We start from the raw sequence: 19485 nt of genomic DNA on the forward strand, positions 1-19485 counted from the left end.
GTGAAACCTTGAGAGTTTATTGTAGTGTGGGTGATGGTGGTAGAGTGGCCACCTGAAGCAGGTGCCTTAGTGCCTCTGGTGACCAGACCATTGTGGTGCTGTCCAATTTGTGGATGTGATGGAGCAGTACCCAGTCAGCCTTTTGTGGTCATACTGTATACTGTGCATGACCAGTAGCTTGTGGGTAGCGTCACTACTTTCAGAATGTATCTTTCAAGTTAACCACTTCAAAAATATCATATAAAAAAATATATCTACAAGCTACAACCATTGTGAGTTTGTGCTGTAATAACTTTGCTTTTATTTTATTTTACTTTAAATTTTTATCCCACAATTTTGTACCCCATTTTTTACACCCAGTGCCAATTGTCTATGTAATCCTGGGCACTACCTTCCCTCTGCCAACCTAGGGAGGCCAGGGCCGAGCTCATGCCTCCTTCAATGCATGAGAGCCAACTGACCTTCTTGTCACCTGACAGGGGAGAGTTTCCCTGGTTGGACGTAGCGGGTGGAAGGAACACGTTATTCCAACCAGTTCCTTTCCCCTCCAATCAGGCGCCCCGGCTGGCCAGGGGGAGGCAGTAACTTTGCTATTTTTGATATAATATTTTTTTTATGTTCACCTTTACTAGAGAAAATAGAAATTACCCAAATAGGGACACCAGTGTTAAAGTGGTTAAGATATATATATTTTTAAGTACATTTTAATTTCATTTCATTTCCGGATTTTCGTTTCATGATCCCATGAGATGTTGTGTTTGAATTCAAATAAAAAATCTAAGTGTTGCTCAGCCAGCCAAACTTTTAAGTAGATTTCACACAAACCCAACATACTACTGTACATGCAAAAAGGTACACAACGACACACACTTTAATAATGTACATGCACAAACACGCACTGAAGAACACACACAAGCTCGCGCAAACACACACACACACACACACACACAGAGTAAAATGCCTATAAATCACTAACCACAGCATTTCTTAGATGGCCTTTGGGATTCTGTTTACATTTTAAATGTCGGTAAGCAAGGATTTCTCCAAACTACAAAATATGGAGGTCAAGTACCCATGCAGGGAACCATCAATTTCAACACTCCCTATGAGCATTATAGAAAACACATACCACTGAATATTTAATCACGGGACCGTATGCAACGTCAAATCCTAATATTCCTCTAAATATTAATCTTTTTTTCCTTCTTCAATATTTTCTCTTCTTTTGTATATTTCTCCAATTTATCATAGTGCATCCTAGCTGCTTCCCTCTCCAGACAGGAGCACTATTGATTCTCCCTGGCCATCCCAGTGATAAATGCAATCTTTTATGCGATGCCTGAATATTACAAATGAATGTATAAACAGTGGTACAGATGGGGTCATTTCATGCAGTTCTCGCAGAGGAAAAGAAATTGCATTTTTATTGGTAAACATACGCACAGTGGTACACATTTGCATAGGCATCCACACACTCTCAGACACAAATTTGGTTTTCAAGATGTAGTATATGGGCGAGAGTGTGTGTGTGTGTGTGTGTGTGTGTGTGTGTGTGTGTGTGTGTGTGTGTGTGTGTGTGTGTGTGTGTGTGTGTGTGTGTGTGTGTGTGTGTGTGTGTGTGTGTGTGTGTGTGTGTGTGTGTGTGTGTGTGTGTGTGTGTGTGTGTGTGTGCGTGCGTGCGTGCGTGCGTGCGTGCGTGCGTGCGTGTGTGTGCGCGTGCGTGTGCATGCTTACATGCATGAGTGCCCATATGTGTGTGTGTGTTTGTATACATGTATGTACTAGCAAAATAAGGTAGATATTGGCTCCTGGGCCACATTCAACCATTTTGCAATCTTGTCACTACTGCTGTAGATTGAGCACATTAGCACTTCATGACATTGTCACAATTGTTTCATCACCGTCGATAAAAACACTAAACCCGAAGCCTTATTTCTATTGTGGTCCTCTGGACATAAATAAAACGTACAACATAAAAGCAAACAACATGAAAGGGCAACAACATTGAGCATAGAGTGTAAACAATATAAAAGAAATGTAAGAAAACTTTAAACAAAATCTAGATCTCATGACCTAATACACGAAGTATTCACCTATTTATGTTTTACTTTTTTAAAGTGCGTATACATCTTGCTCACATGCGTTCAGTGATAATGTGTAACGCTTTGTGTGAGTTATTTGGCAAAAAGTAGTAGTAAAAAGTTTGTTTTGAATAAAATCTTGTCAGGCGGAAACCGGTGTGGAGTTGCGTAATGAGCCAAGGAATCGTAATGTAAAATATTTATAATGTACGACCTACGGTTCAAGAGCTACAGGCCAAAACATGAAGGGGCCAGTAATAGCGCCACCATGAGGTCGATGTACATTTTGGGCAGAGGGTCTTCCTTGGCCTACTGGGAGTGTGCGTGCACAGTTTCACATATATTGGTCAGGCGCTGCCAGAGATGAGCTGTTCGCGGACGGACGGACGGACGGACGGACGGACGGACGGACAGCGGCAAAAACCTATCTCTGGCCTTCCGCCTCTGCCACCAAAGGGGAGGTGTGTACTGTTAGATCTCACACAGCACACAGCAACAAACTAACTAATTCAGGTCCCAGTATGATGGTATGACCACAGTAGGCCAATACATTACATTTCTATCCAGAATGGCATGTGTAGAATGCATGCAGACAATGAAAAATCTCAAATAGAAAAGAATGTGCTTACTTAGAAATGTTTTTTTCCAAAGGTAAGCACAAATGATTGCAGAAAAGTTATTCAGGCTTGCTTTGGTGACGGGTTGAGTGAAGTAAGACGATTAATCAATTCAACAATCCGATAAACAATCAGCCGATTTAGCGACACACAAGTTTTGTGTGTGTGTTAGAAAATATTCTGTGTTGAAAGAGTGGTCGACAGCTAATTTTGTTAAAGAAAACCAAGACTGTCGACAAAGAACTCCCGCATGTAATTAGCTAAAGTTAATGATACATTATTGGATGGAAAAGTGGGGCCCCCAATGCTGTAGCACAGGTTCGCTCATATATATATTGTGTGTGTGCGCGTGTGTGTGTGTGCGTGCGTGCGTGAGAGAGAGAGTTTCAAGGCTTTCTTTTATCAATGTTTGAATGATACTTCCCCAATGGAACACAGAACAGACTATTTATTTGATCCGATGGCAGAGAGAAAGCGAGGCATGACAGCACTCAGGAGTTGGGATAACACTTGAGACTCGCCACTCACCAGTAGCAGATGGCCAGTGCACTAACTGGCTGAGCCACCAGGTACCCAAAGTAAACCATTTGTACTTCTGCTGCAAAATAAATAAATAAAATAAAGTAAAAGAATAAATAAGTGGAGCAGGTGTTGACATAGAAACAGGATTTTCAAGACAGGACGACACATAAAGAAAACAGTTGGGTTTACAAAAGCATTTTACCTGGAGCGTGTGTGTGTGTGTGTGTGTGTGTGTGTGTGTGTGTGTGTGTGTGTGTGTGTGCGCGTTACTGCCTGCCTGCCTGCCTGCATGCGCACACATTCACAAACTCGTCTTTAGAACAGCCTAGTTGGCAGTCATCGTGGCACAGCTGCCCATGTCTATGGCTGAATAGTTTTAGAACCGAGAAAAGAGAGAAACGGGGACAGCGCTCCGTCCCAAAGATGCTACATGTCCATTTTGGAGACTTGTATTTTGCTGAGCAAGAAGTTAAGTCTAGCTCAACTATTCCTTAAAAAGTACTACGATAAGTTCCACATTTTTGTGCTTGCAATAAATGTTTTGTCAGAGCTGGCGTTAACATAATTATTTTGGGTTCAACTGCACTGGATGTGTCGTTTTGATGCACATATAACTCTTGTTTGATCGGAGTCCACCAGTGCTCTAGACTAAGACCCCTGTTTTCGCTCTCTTTGCCGAATATAGACTTACAAGCTTTCAGCTGGTAGATCTACTATTTACTTGGAATCTTTACGCCAGAATATGGACACTAGGGTGCGAAGTAGCATCCAAGATTGAGCCATGGAACAAAGCAGTGATGACAAGAATGAGTTGGCAACCTGTTGTGTCACAGCTGCACATGTCTATGGCTCAACAGTTTTAGAACTTGGAAAAGAGTGAAACAGGGACAGCTCTCCGTCCCAAATATGCTATAATGTCCATTTTGGAGACTGTATTTAGCTGAGCAAGAAGTTGCGTCTAGCACAACTATTCCTCAACAAATGAACCCTTGCGTACCTATATTCTGGCGTAAACATTCTGTGAAAATAGCAGATCTACAAGCTCACAACGTGCCACAGTGTGACACATTGTGAGATAGTAGATCAGCTATTTAAAAAGTAGCCTACTACAATTATTTCACATTTTTATGCCTTTAGCAAATGTTTTGTCAGAGCTGGCATAGCATATATTTGTGTCCAAATGTGCTGGATATCTCGTTTTGACGCACACAGCTCCTCAGGCATCGAGTGTCGAGTTGTGAAGTAGCAACTGAGATGAAGCTGGGGAACAAATCGGAGATGACAAGAGCGAGTCGGAGACAGATGATAATGGTAAATGTATTCACAGTCGCGTTGCTTAATTCCTGTTCCCTTCGACTGCAGACGCCTGCCTCTTCCTTGCAGGAAATGGCCAGACTGGGAGCGCAGGATGCAACATTTGGTCATTTCACACTGCGCTGCTTCCCAGCAAAACAATGTTGAGGCAATCAGAGCTAATTGTGCTCTAATGGCTCCCTTTCCATTTCCCTCATCTAATTGGTTGGCACTCCATCTGCATACAGTAAACACACACGCACACACAGCATGCATTTCACGCGCACAAGCATAAGCATACAGTATACATCTACGAATGATGTGTGCACGTACTCACACACACACACACACACACACACACACACACACACACACACACACACACACACACACACACACACACTCATTTTGTATATATGGTATTGCTGTTGTTTGTTGTCTTGCCACACCAACATTTCGCTGCTACACTGTACCTGTATAAGAGTGACAAATAAATCCTCTTGATTCACCTCATTCTATTGACACACACACACACACACACACACACACACACACACACACACACACACACACACACACACACACACACACACACACACACACCTGAGTTGGTTCTGTTGGAATTATCTGGGGGAGCTCCAGCGAGTATGTCATGCTGGCTTATCTTGTCTTGTTTCTGTTATAAGCGCAGTAAATCATCAGCAGGAAGTCGTCGTGCTTCTGTTCTGAAGGCATCCACAGGGTGCCCCATTGTTTGCTCGTCCTGTCAGATCTGTAGCGCGCTCCCTTGGAGGTATTATGGCAGATCCCTGAAGGTTGTCTGCATGGCTATAACCCTGACTGGCTGCGTGGCACAGTGTCTGTGAACTGTTCCACTCTGTCTGGGTCCATTCCTCTTTCAATGTTTGCTCAACCACAGAACGGTCATTTTGATTGTTTTTTTGACCACTCAAAGCCAGTGGTGGAAAAAGTATTCAAATGTTTCACTTAAGTAAAAGTATCAATACTGCAATGCAGAAGTACTCCGTTTCAAGTAAAAGTCCGGAATTCAAAATTTACTTGAGTAAAAGTACAAAAGTATTGGCATCAAAATGTACTTAAAGTACCAAAAGTAAAAGTACTAAGATATTTGAAAATAGCCGATCTACAAGCTCACAACACCTCGCGATGCGAGGCGTTGTGAGCTTGTAGATCTGCTATTTTCAAATAGCCTATGTATAAAATAGGGCTAGAGTGGTTAATGTATGATTTATAATGTAATCATGTATATCTGAAAAGTAACTAGTAACTAAAGTTTTCAAATAGTTGTAGTGGAGTAAAAGTACAATATTTGCCTCTGAGGTGTAGTGGAGTAGAAGTAAAAGTATTGGATATTGGATATACTCAAGTAAAGTACAAATACCTCAAAATTGTACTTAAGTACAATACTTAAGTAAATGTACTTAGTTACTTTCCACCACTGCTCAAAGCCCTGTTTTATACTTAGTTGTGTGACGGTGATGCATGCGTCTACAATGTCACAACGCGTCGCATCACTATTGTACTGTAGCTTTTTTTTCTCCTTTTTTAAAAATGTTTTCTCCCCAATTTATGCCAATTGTTTCCTCCCAACTCACATTTCTGTGTGTTGTCACTGCTGTTGTATCCTAGTGACTCACCTGCCAGGGAGGAGCCCCCATGAGGACAACACTCCCTGTTGACAGGTGCCGCCCCAGCCCGTATAAGATTACATGATTACAGTAACAATTATCGGCCTCCCCGACCGGCTTCCCTCCCCCGAACACAGGCCAATTGTGTTAGTATAGACCAGTGGTTCTCAACCGATGGGTCGGGACCCCGAGAGGGATCCACACATGATTTTCAGGGGGGGTCCCCAGATGGCAGTAAAGTGACAATTTAAAGGGGTAGTTCACCCCCCAAATAACTTTTTTTCTATTGATTACTCACCCCATGGAGCCTTGAATTCATGGATATTTTTTTGTTTTTGTCGCATTCCTTCCTTTATTATTTGATTATAATAAATTTAGCCCCATTGATTCCGGTAGGAGACACAAATGCATTTGTGTCTCCTACCGGAATCAATGGGGACACATTTATTATAATCAAATTATTGGCTTAGGAATGTGACAAAAACAAAAAAAAATCTATGAATTCAAGGCTCCAGATGGTCAGTAATCAATAGAAAAAAAATTATTTTGGGGGTGAACTACCCCTTTAAGGACTTTTAAGACCTTTTTAATACCTAAAAAAAAGAATAAAAGAAAAAAAGAAAGAAAAGAAATGAAACAAAAAAAGACCATTACTGCAACAAAAGTACAAAAACTATACTATAAAAACTAGTCAAACATTGGCCAAATTTTGTCATAATAAAGAGACAAAACTAAATGTAATGCCTCAACTCTGTGTGGAGTTTGCATGTTCTCCCCGTGTCTCCTAGGGTAGTTAATACCCTCACAAAAACATGTAGTAATCCTGGTCACTATACGGCCTCCCCCTGGTCAGCCGGGGTGCCTGATGGAGGGGAGGGGAACTGGTTGGAATAACGTGTTCCTTCCATGCGCTACGTCTAACCAGGGAAACTCCCCCCTGTCAGGTGACAAGAAGGTCAGTTGGCTCTCATGCATTGAAGGAGGCATGAGCTCGGCCCTGGCCTCCCTAGGCTGGTGGGGGGAGTGTAGTGCCCAGGATCACTTAGCAAATTGGCACCGGGTGAAAAAAGGGTTACAAAATCGAGGGATAAAAAAAGATATATATATATATATATATATATATATATTTTGGGCGGTCCCCAGTTCAATTAAGATTATTTTGTGGGCTCCCCATGCAGTTCAAATATGATCATTTTGGGGGGTCCCCAAAAAAGGTAAAAATAAAAAAACGTTTATTTTGTCACCTTTAATGACATGCTCAAAGTAGGGACACCTGATTGAAAGTGGTTAACGTGAAATAGGCGCTACCCCTATATATAATTTAGAATTTATTTAGATATGTACTTCTCTTCTGGGGGTCCCTGACACAAAATCTTTTGGGATTGGGGTCCGCAGCCAAATACATATGAATTTTGGAGGTACTCGACATGAAAATGTTTGAGAACCACTGCATCATGGTGGTATCTAACCAGAGTCAGACACCACCAGCTCAGCCCGTTCATAATATATTAATATGTTGACGACATCAAAGGAGCCTTCCCCACACTCTGGATGCAGTCATGAGTCATGTTAGTCAGGCCAACCTACAGTATACTGTAGGAGCCTTGAGTGTCAAATATAACTGTAAAACCATGTGTTTAATGGAAAGGCTTCAGGACGTGCTGATACATCTGTGTGTGTGTGTGTGTGTGTGTGTGTGTGTGTGTGTGTGTGTGTGTGTGTGTGTGTGTGTGTGTGTGTGTGTGTGTGTGTGTGTGTGTGTGTGTGTGTGTGTGTGTGTGTGTGTGTGTGTGTGTGTGTGTGTGTGTGTGGAAAAGTTAGTTGTCTTACGTAATATAATTCAAAAAGTGAAACATTCATATATTCTAGATTCATTGTTTTAAGAGATTTTTTGAGAAGGATCTGTATATTGAAATAGCTTGTCATCCCTCTTACCCACTCTGCCTTCAAATTGTGCGTCATGTTCAGGCCCTACCGTCCGTTATCACCCCCCCCTGAATGAGAGGACCTTTTGGCATCGCAGCTTGAAAACCCACCGCCGGTAACGGGCGAAGGTGAAGTAGATACTGCACAATGACTTCTTTAAGCGCAGCAGTCGCCATGGAAACCACCTTTACCCCTCAATCCTCTGTTCACCTCAACCTCCCGGCGGCTGGCTGGCTGGCTGGCTGGCTGGCTGGCTGCTGACTCGCTGAGACGCACGAACACAGCACCAGACGGCCCGCCACGTGCACACATTGAGACATGCACATCGTCGCTGTCGTGTGGAAACCTCATATTATGTCCAAAACTGTTACTTTTCCAGGATTCAAATAAAATAAATTGCAACAGCAACAGAAAACAGATTGTGGTGTGACCCGAGTGGGCCACCGTAGATTGGACAGCCTATGAAGATGGTCTCTCTCTAAAAAAAAAACCTTAAGATAAACTGATTGAACTTTGTTATATTCCCATTAAAGAATCTTTTTGCATTTGATGACAGTGCGCGGGAGGTTTTCCTGTTGCTGTGGTCTTCACCTACGCACATGTCGCCATTGCTTTTTAAAGGTTTCATGACGTTCAGTTTTACCACACATTAAAAGTCTTTGTCATGGTCCTTCAAACGTGTATAGAAAGTTTTAACAAAAAATTCCACTCCATTGATCCATGGTAGGTGTTTTTCTCTCACATTTCTAAAGCCTTTTCAACTGCGGGTGTCGCTGGTGAGGGATTTTGCCTGTCAATCATCGCCTCTGCTCCGCCCCCCCCCCCCCCCCAAAGGAAAGGATAGGGGAGGGGAGGGGCGAGGAGGAGAGTGGGCGGGATTAATCGACTGTGACCTCACTGCCGAAGGGCCAAGCTCAGATTACTTTTCAGCCTAATTATTCAGAATACCCCAGACCACAGAAAATCCACTGAATGTTCAAAGTTCAGATTTTTTGGGTGTAATTGAGGTCATAAAACCCCCCAAAAAACATTAAAAAAAAAAAAAGTGAAAATGAATGTCATAGAACCTTTAATGAATTCAAAGATGGCAGAAATGGCAGGTCTACAAGATCTAAATGCACCTTGAGCTTGTCGATCTTCTATTTTTCATACTTTTGTGTGACATTGTAGTGTGATCAAGTAGCTGACATTGTTTTACGACCCAAAAATATATGGATATAAGAGGTTTCTGCCCGACACCAGCGACATGTTTACAGGAGCATCAAGCGTGTACTCACAGATAGTGCAAACTCACTCACAGGCAATCAGTCACACACACGCGCGCGTGCACACGCACAAGAACACACACTTGAGCATTCAGTGGACAAACAAACGGAAAGGGAACATTATCGAATCCATTGCCCACTTATTATTTACACTCGGTCGACCAATCATCCTCCCTCTCCTTCCCTGTTTACAAAGACGTCTGCCTCTCTACCATCTGTCTGTTTCTCTGGTTGCACTGAAAACATCATTTAGTCAGAACAGGTAGAGACAGAGCTCATGTTTGCATATGCATGCCCTGCCACGCACAATGTACCAGTGTTTTCTCAGCAACACGCCTTCTTATCCACCGAACGCTTTTTTTTGGAGCAGCATTTCACGCTAGCGTTTTTTTTTGGCAGAGTACTCATGCCTCGAGTAGAAAATAGTTAAACCAAAGTTCCTTAACCACTTAAACCGTTTATACTTCGTTGACTCGAGTCCTCCAGGGCTCTATACTTGGCCCGCTCCTCTTTTCCCTCTATACTCCAAATCTCTTTGTGGAAAATAGCTGATCTGAAGCTCACAAAGCGTTGTAACGCAATGTGTTTTGGCCATAATTAAGACTTGATTCCAAGCCTCACCAATGGTATGAAATGGTATAGGCTTCCGTCCTCCTAACCTGCCCCAAGCCCGTCTGATATCTGGCATTGAGGGGCGGATTCAAAATCTCTGGTGAAAACATCCGTGGGCTCCCATTGATTCACCCGATCAATGCACCCGCCTCCGCCCGCCCCGCGCCCCTCCTCCTCCCCCAATGTGCAGCATTGAGAGCCCTGACGTCACAACATTTGGAGCGACGCCCACTGCACTCTGTTTGGTTGGGGAAATTAAATGTTGACTCCCACTTCCTATGTGAACAGCTTGGTCCAGGCTCTTATTTTTGAGCAAAACGCGAAGGAAAATAAAAGCCTGCAGATTGAGGCTACCGTCCTCAATCTGCCATCCATAGCCTTTTACCACTCTCAAACGCAGGATGCAAATAGCTTGCTATCTGCCACAAAAAAAGGCATTCATCCAAACTGTTCAATTTGGAAACAGACGACGTAGCAACTGTGTTAACATGTCCAGCTTGGAATAAAGATGTTTTGCATTCAGAGCAGTGTTACTGAAAGTGTTAAGTGGGACTTCACTTTCTCACACTGCATATTGCACACAAAAACAGCCTTTTTTAGCCTTTTGAATCTGCATGTTTTATCAAATTGAATGACACATTTATTCTAGTCTGTTTGGTGTCTTACACAGAACAAAGACACATTTGAAAAATAAATTAATATACTTGCGTTGTTTGGCATGTGTATAGTGTTTGCATACAGTAGGCTATGATGCATATACTGTACTGTGTGTGTGTGTGTGTATGTGTGTGTGCAACCCGATCTCATACAACACAGGGAAATAGCACGGATTGACATTCCGTACATAGACGACTAGAAAAACCAAAAAGCCGTGCATAGGATCCGCGAATCCCCTCCATTGACTTTGTTACGTTTTGAACCATGTCGGAGGTGCACAGTCTCAAGCAAACTGGAGCCACGAGAGGGACCACCGAGGGACCACGCTTGTACCGATGTACCGATAGGCACAGAATCGTAAATCATGTTGTGGGGACTGCTCTGCTTCCGGGTTGCAACCCATGTTATTTCACCGTGGGATTCGCGACTCCTATGCACGGCTTTTCGGGTTTTCTAGTCGTCTATTTACGGAATTGTCAATCCGTGCTATTTCACTGTGGTGTGTGTGTGTGTGTGTGTGTGTGTGTGTGTGTGTGTGTGCGCACACGTGTGCAGCGTGCTGTACTCATGTCCTGTCACCTTGCCCTCCCCCATGTCCTGCTCGTTGGTGACAGAAGCAGATGTTAAACCGGTGGGACGGCCTCGGGGCTCGGAACAAACCCATCGTCAAACACAAAAACCCTGTGACCACGCAGGCAGAAGCTCGGTACACTAACTCAGCTCTTTGTGCATTGTTTGCCCTAATCCTCTGATCCATCACTGCTGATGCCGGGCAGAAAAGACAAGGTGGGAAAGACAGGAAAACATGCAACCCATCGCCCTGATAAAGGACAAAAGTTCAAGCTGGAATAAAAAAAACGTCACAGTTTAGAAGTGGTGTTTCTCCTGTGTCATGGATAGCGTTGCTGTCAGGCAGAAACCTTGTACATGTATCTCCATATTTCCATTTCTTATGTTTTTTTCCAAAATGTATGCCCTACTTCATCATGCAAGAGTGTCGCACAAAAGTAGAGAAAATTGCAGATTTACAAGCTCAAGATGCATTGCATCGCGACGCTATTTTCACTATTTTCAAATGTTTAAAAAAGAATTATAAAAAATAAACGGTTTTGGACATACAAGGATATACCCAGCAACTATATACTTTTTCTGTATATTTACTTCTGGCTGCAACATATAGTTTATACAGTATCCTACCTCAGTAACACAGGGAAGTTGCCATTCCAATCCTAAATTGTCTGTATTGATGCTAGGTTTTGGCATAGCACCCTGTCCGTCCGTCCGTGTGTCCGTCCGTCCGTCCGTGTGTCCTGTCCGTCCGTTAGCACCAAATCTCCGGCACCGTTGGCCCGGTCACTGCGAAACTGTGCACACACACTCCCTCGATGGCAATTCAGAACCACCAAATTTTTCACATGGGCCTGTTATAGCGCCACCAGGAGGCCGATTTGTGCAAAACCCATTATTTGATATTACTCCAGATGTTATCCAAAACGTCATGCAAATCGGTACACAGTATCTCTATAGTCATGTGATCAACCCGGATCTGTCCGATTTTCCATATTCCATCCTCATTGGCTAAGATTGGCTTCCAAAGTTTGCAGGATTGGTCCGTTTTGAACAAAATACCTCAAATCATGAACGCAGCTTGCGATTTCCGTGAAATTTCACACGCACATTCCCACTAGGCCGAGGAAGAAATGCCACCCTTTTCACATTGGCCTGTTATAGCGCCACCAGCAGGTCTAATTTAGCAAAACACATTTTTGGAACAAAATGCCTCAAATCATGAATGCAGTGTCCGATTGCCGTGAAAGGCCTAAGAAGAAATGCCACCCTTTTCACATTGGCCTATTATAGCGCCACCAGGAGGCCACAATAAAGTACCTGACCTGGCGGAGACCTGTGCTCCGAGGAGCACTTTTTCTAGTTACTTGTTGTTTTTTTATGTTTGTTTTTATGTTGTTTTTAGTTTTTAATATCGTTAGCACAGTGTGGCGCAGCATGCCACAGATTGCCACACCAACATTTCACACTCATAGTTGTGTGATCATGACAAATAAATAATCTTCAATCTCAGTCGAGAGACAGCTTTTAGGTGACGTGGACACCATCGTTCACAAGCCGCTGACAAACCTGTCACAGTGTTTAGTGTGTGATAGGGGTTTTGACGGACAGGTGCCAGGGATGATGGGTAAATCGAGCTGTGTAGAGGCGAGATTAGCTCAGGCCTGGAATAGCACTTATCTAAGAGAGGGACAGAAGAATGATCAATGTAGACACTTTAGTATTTAATTTGTTTTGATGACTTTATACTTCTACTCCATTTCAGATGTAAATATGTAGTTTTTACCCACTACAATTATTTGACATCTTTAGTTCTAGTTACTTACTTTGTAGATTTAGATTATTATTAAAAAACAAGCATTAACTTAAGCCCTATATTTTATGCTTTGTCTTTTTGAAAATAGCCGAACTACAAGCTACAGGTATATTTTGATATACTTTTACTGAAGTAAAATTTTGAAGGCAGGCATTTTACTATAGTATTTCTACACTGTGGTATTGCTACTTTTACCTAAGTAAAAGAAAAATCTGAGTACTTATTCCGCCACTGATTTTGGCAGAGAATGAGAGATGGGTTCCATTTATGTTGCGTGTGTAGACGTGAGTGTGGTTGTGAATCAAACCTGTCAAACTAAAAGTGTTCTCCTGCCTGCTCCGTAGAGGGAGGGGGGGGGTCCCCGGACTCACGCTAAACCCCATTACCTCACTCACCTTTTTTCTGTCGAGCGCCTGACCCCCACGTGGCAGTTTCAGGGAACAGCAGGTTGAGGTTTTGAACTAGCAACCTCGCCGCCGTTCGGGACGGAGCGTTACCCTCTGAGTCACGCGGGTGCAGACCTCTTGGCCACGGTTTCCTAAAGGAGAGCAGACACATGTAGCCAGTGAGAGTCGACCCATCTGTCTCTGTCTGCTAGTGGTACACACACTCATGCACACACACACACACACACACACACACACACACACACACACACACACACACACACACACACACACACACACACACACACGATATGAGTGCACAAGTGTGCGCGCACAGACACACATACATGTGCAGAGCCTCCACAAAGTGAGACATGAGACTGTCTTGTCAGTGACAAACGGACTGCAAGGCAAGAATGAGAGAAGATGAAGTGACCAATAGATCAGGAGAACAGACTCCACTCTCTCTCTCTCTCTCTCTCTCTCTCTCTCTCTCTCTCTCTCTCTCTCTCTCTCTCTTTCTCTCTTTCTCCCTCTCTCTCATCCCCTTCTACCTTACCTTGCACTCTTTCCGTGTTCTCTCGTTTTATTATTTATTCATCCTCTGCTTTCTCTCTCCCTTCGTTTTTCCCCTTACTCTTCAGTCGCAAACCCTTTTTCAACCCCCCTCCTTACCTTCCACCCTTAATCTCTACCCCTCCCTCCATCCTTCCCTCCCTCCCTTCTTCCATCTCTATTCACCCTTCCCTCCTTTTCTTTAGTCCCTCCCTTTATCCATCTCTACTTATCCTTCCTTCCTTCTTTCCTCCCTCCCTTCATCCAATTCTACTCATCTCTGCATCCTTCCATCCCTTCCTTCATGCATCTCCACTGATCCCTCCATCCTCTGCGCCCTCCCTCCCTTCATTCATCTCTATAGTCATCCTTCCTTCCTTCCTTAGCTCCGTCCCTCCGTCCCTCCATCCATCCATCCATCCATCCATCCATCCATCCATCCATCCATACATACATACATACATACATACATACATACATACATACATACCTCCATCAATAATCTGTTAACTTAGGCTCAGAGAGGGGGGGAGTCTAATAGTAGTCAGAACAGGATGGGAGGATGTATTCTCTCTGTATCTCTCTCTGTATCTCTCTCTCTCTCTCTCTCTCTCTCTCTCTCTCTCTCTCTCTCTCTCTCTCTCTCTCTCTCTCTCTCCCCCTCCCCTCCTGTCTCTGTCTCTCTTTCTCTCTGTCTCTCTGTCTCTCTGTCTCTCTGTCTCTGAGAGAGACAGAGAGTCTCTCTCTCTCTGTGAGTGAGAGGAGTTAAACACATCAGCGTATCTATCATCGCTCTCTGGCCTCACAGACGTCGACACGCTGCCAACAAGAAAAGTCCATTATCGCTTCTCTCACTTTGTCTATTTATCTTTCTCTCCATCTCACCCTGTCACTTGTTCCCTCCCTCTCCCACCACCCCAACCACCCACCCCCACTGTGTCAAGCATGGCATGGTATCACCTGCCTCCTAATTGTGAGTGTGCGTGTGTGCGTATGCGTGTGCTTGTGCGTGTGTGTGTGTGCGTGTGTGCGTGTTTGCGTGCATGCGTGCGCATGTGAGGCACATACTGTCTATTTAATATATTACTTGTTGCTGTAGGCAATCGCTTGCTTCATACCCTCTTGAGACAGACATGTTGGATCCCACAATTTTCAAGTGCTTACCCTAACAGCTTGTGCTTCGGCAGCTCTGAAAATGAATGTTTTTCAAGGTTTCTATCGAGCTCCATTCATTAATAATTTTAACCGCTTACAAAACGTATTCCAATACATTTCATTTGCATCATTCTGAGACAGGATGCAAGCACTGTCATCAGCTTGCTTCCTACCAACTTAAAGACATTCTAAAGCCGTTGCAAATCTTTGACTTAAACTGGCCTTATGACAAAATCCATTTTAAACCCAGCCTCAACTAAAAAAAGAAATTGTCCCCACATGGCGTGCACTCTATCTTTAAGCCACGCAGCACAAAGCGATCACCTGCAGAGACCCTCGTTTTAACTACAAAACTCCCCTTTTCTGAGCAAAGCCTGGCCCCTATCTTCAAATGCACTCCCCGCACCTTGGAGGGTGACATGAGAGAGACGTTTGGAGTGGGATGGTGGCCCGGTCAGCCAGTAACAGCATGCTTCTGTAACGGGGTCTCTCTGATGAGCCTTATCTTCCATCACGGCTTGGCGTTCACATCGCTGGCAAACGGATAGACACATAAACAGATTTTTGCTGCTGCCTTTTGAGTCCCAGATGGAGAGACTCTCACACACGCACGCACGCACGCACGCACGCACGCACGCACAGTTAGTCATGTGCAAATGTCTGTGTACTGCACACAGCAATGTACTGAAGCATGCACAGGCAGCTCACCCATTTGAGTAAGTGTGTGTACGGGCACACACACACACACACACACACACACACACACACACACACACACACACACACACACACACACACACACACACACACACACACACACACACACACACACACACTATGCATAGTGGTGGAAAACAGTGGAACTTGGCATGGAGAGAGGTGGAATTAGCAGTTTTTTTGTGTGGGAGTAGCATCTAATAGAGTCTAAAGGCCAGTCCACACCAACGCAACTCCTTGCAACAAAACCGTTTTAGAGACCGTTGCAGCTGTCTGGACTGACCAGTTGCAGACTGGATGCCATTTGGGGATAATGGTTGCAAGTTAGTTGGGGTTGCAGGTGCAAGGAGTTGCGTTGGTGTGGACTGGTCGAGCCATTGGGATTTTATTAGCAAGGAGTTGGATGGACACGTAACTAAAGTACTTTACAGTGACACTGGAAGCAAACTCCAACCAGAGACAGCCAATGTGTTTGTTTGTGTCAGATGCAATATTATGACAGTGTTGGGGAATTTCTAGACTATGCGGTGATATGCAAGATATTCATATTATACACTGTGTATATATTTGAGTAAATACGTATTGGTCAGTCTAGTTAGTTAGTATTGCTATATCACTATCTTGCTTGAAATGCTATATTAAGATGATGACGTATTTGATATGTGGCAGTGTCACACTGACCAGCTACCTGACACTTGTGAGTACTGGTCACGAAAGGTCTCTGTTAAATAAAGACTGGTAATATTAGGACAGCAGATGGATGAAGGATGCTCATAGGATTGAAACACCTTGTGATTGGTAGGGTAAGAATAGATATGAGTCTGTCTGCTTGATAGGGAAAGCATATTAAGCTGCCTGGAACAAAAGAAGAGCCATGATTCCAGCTGCTTGCCGCCGCCTGCTCTCGTGCTTGCTAGATTAAACCTAGGATGTTGTAAAAGTATACTTTGTGCTGAATAGAATAGTGAACATGCAGACTGGTCTGTCATCATTGTTCATCTCTGCCTTGCTCCTTGAGAGATTCCACAACAACAGGAAAAGTCACTCCACAAAATCAACACATTAAGTTGATTGTGTTTATTCACACTATACTGTAGGTGATTTTCATCAGTGTACATATACATACATGAACAGTATATAGGAGTCAACATGTAGAACTTTGGCAGCGGGAATATTAAAGCAAACTTTTAAACTAGTTGTAAATGTGAAATTAATCAATATTATGCAACTGTACTGCCTATTTCTTGCCTAAAATGTTTACACTTTGGCTTCATACTGTAATGAAAACAGCTCCAACTGCCCACACAGTCACCAATGAATCATTGAACCCCGAAACGCCCAGAAGGAAATGAATGGCCTTGTAAACAGGGTTGGATTTGCTGGGGGGGTGGGGGAAATCAATGCCTCTGCTTTTGATATCCCCACCTCTGCTCTTTCATTGTTTAACACCGGTGGGGATATGTTTTATTATCACTGCTTCTGGTCAGAATGAAGGAATGCATGCATTTCCTTTTGGGATTGTCTGATATGTTTTATATTTATGTTTGATAATATCACAATTCAACAATTTAATTTAAAATGTATGTTGGCCACATTACAATAACCCTCAAGTTCCTAATTCGAGCAGATTTGTTTAAAAAAAAAGTCTACAATCGGTTGTAAATCGGTTGTGAGCTTGAGATAGCTATTTGTCGTATGACGAAGTATAAGTAAGAAAATTATGCCCCCCTCAGTTTTTTTTTAAATTGAACCCCGCTTGTAAATCTGACCAAGGCCCTCTACAGATGAATATGCATGAATTTGTAGCCATGTTTCCAAACCAACGGCGGCTCTCGTGTTTATCTACATCGCCAGGCCCACGCTGCAGGCCGCTGATTGGTTTTGCCTGAGTAATGAGCGCTATAGACAGACAGTACAATTTAATTAGGAGCTGCGAAAGGCGACGGCGAGATGGAAGATACCGGAACGGAACGTGGACGGCGATTAATGGAACAACGCGCTCCCAGTGTTTCATCATTACAATCTGATTTATTAATTACCCGACGGCCGTGAGGGGTTTTCTCTCGCTCGGCTCTCAAATTGACAGACATACACAAACACACACACACACACACACACATATACACACACACACACACACATACACAGGCACGCACACACACACACACACCCGCAAACGCTCTCTCTTTCTCTCTATCTCACTCTCACACACATAAACACAAACACACATATGCTGGCGAGATAATTCAGCAGCTATATTCAGGAGCCTTTTTTCCCCCTCGCTGTCCACTCACTGTGTTATTGCTCAGGCACAGGAGGGATTTTATAGACACACACTGTGAGTCAGAGCCCAGAAGAAGCAGCAGTAAAGCTTCCATGAACCGTCCGGCAGTGTGCAAAAAACACATCCACTGGCAGAGATAGGTCAGTGCGGGTCAGGCCGACACACTGCTTGACAACAACTGGCGCAGTTTTTTTGCAAAGAGGTCACAGTCGGTTGGGTAACGCGATTAAACGCAGCTTATATATTCTGTCAGTAAATGTCGCAGTTGGGAAGCGGCGAGGACCAAACACCACACACACACACACACACACACACACACACACACACTTCTAATGTATTGCGGCTACACCTCTGGCACAGATTAGAGGCAGATTACGCTCAAGTGGTGCTCACATACTATGTGGTGTTTATACCCAGTTCCTCAGGCAATCAGACACACTCATATGCTCACACGCACTTCCACACAGTCACAGATAGATCCTCTTATTCACTTACGCACACTACACGCATATGCGTACTGAATGGAGATAGACTTCCTCCGTGGCTATTAATATAGCCCTCTCACTTTCATTAGTAATCAAAGCAGTGCAGTGGCACGGAGAAGTAGGTTCAACGTTCCCCCGCACAGCTTAGACTGTCATCCCACTCTAGCCCGTTTATTTGATTTGAGACGGAGTAGACTCAGAGTTCTCTCTTTGACTTTGTCGGACATGAATCGTGATTTATACTTGGTCATACGACGGTGTCACATAGCAGATATATAAGCTCAAAATGCATCACATCGCGATGCGTTATGAGCTTGTAGATCTGCTATTTTCGGCAGGTGACACTATCGTACGTTGGAGTATAAATCACGCATCACGGTTGCATACTGTAGTTAGTACATGACCATAGATATAGTCCTTGTACGCATGGCTATTAGGCACACACACACACACACACACGCTTGTATGCATATCTATAGACACAAACACCCACATGTACATACAGTACGCATGCACTATTCCACACAAAAACAGCGTAATCATATATGCCATCTCCAGGATTGTCTCGCATGCTCGCACTCTCTCTATTTCTTTTCAATTTCTTTCTTCCCCCATGTCAATATGGGAGACCTTGATGTGTCTCTGTGGTTCTGCCACGGCACATTTCCACGGCAAATCTAGCGTATTATCTCCCCTGCATTCATCCTCATGACTCACAAAGCAAGGACGTGACACAATACATCTATGACGTACGGACCCATGTGATGAAGAGTGCATGTCTTTATTTGAGAGGAGGCCACATCATAATATTAGGCCTGGCCTGCTTTCCCTCTGAACTTTGTCTTTGTGAGTCTGTTTTGTGTGTGTGGCTGGGGGCAATCTCTAAACGAATAATCTA

Source organism: Gymnoscopelus braueri (assembly GCF_963280865.1).
Source record: "Gymnoscopelus braueri genome assembly, chromosome: 11".
NCBI lineage: Eukaryota > Metazoa > Chordata > Actinopteri > Myctophiformes > Myctophidae > Gymnoscopelus > Gymnoscopelus braueri.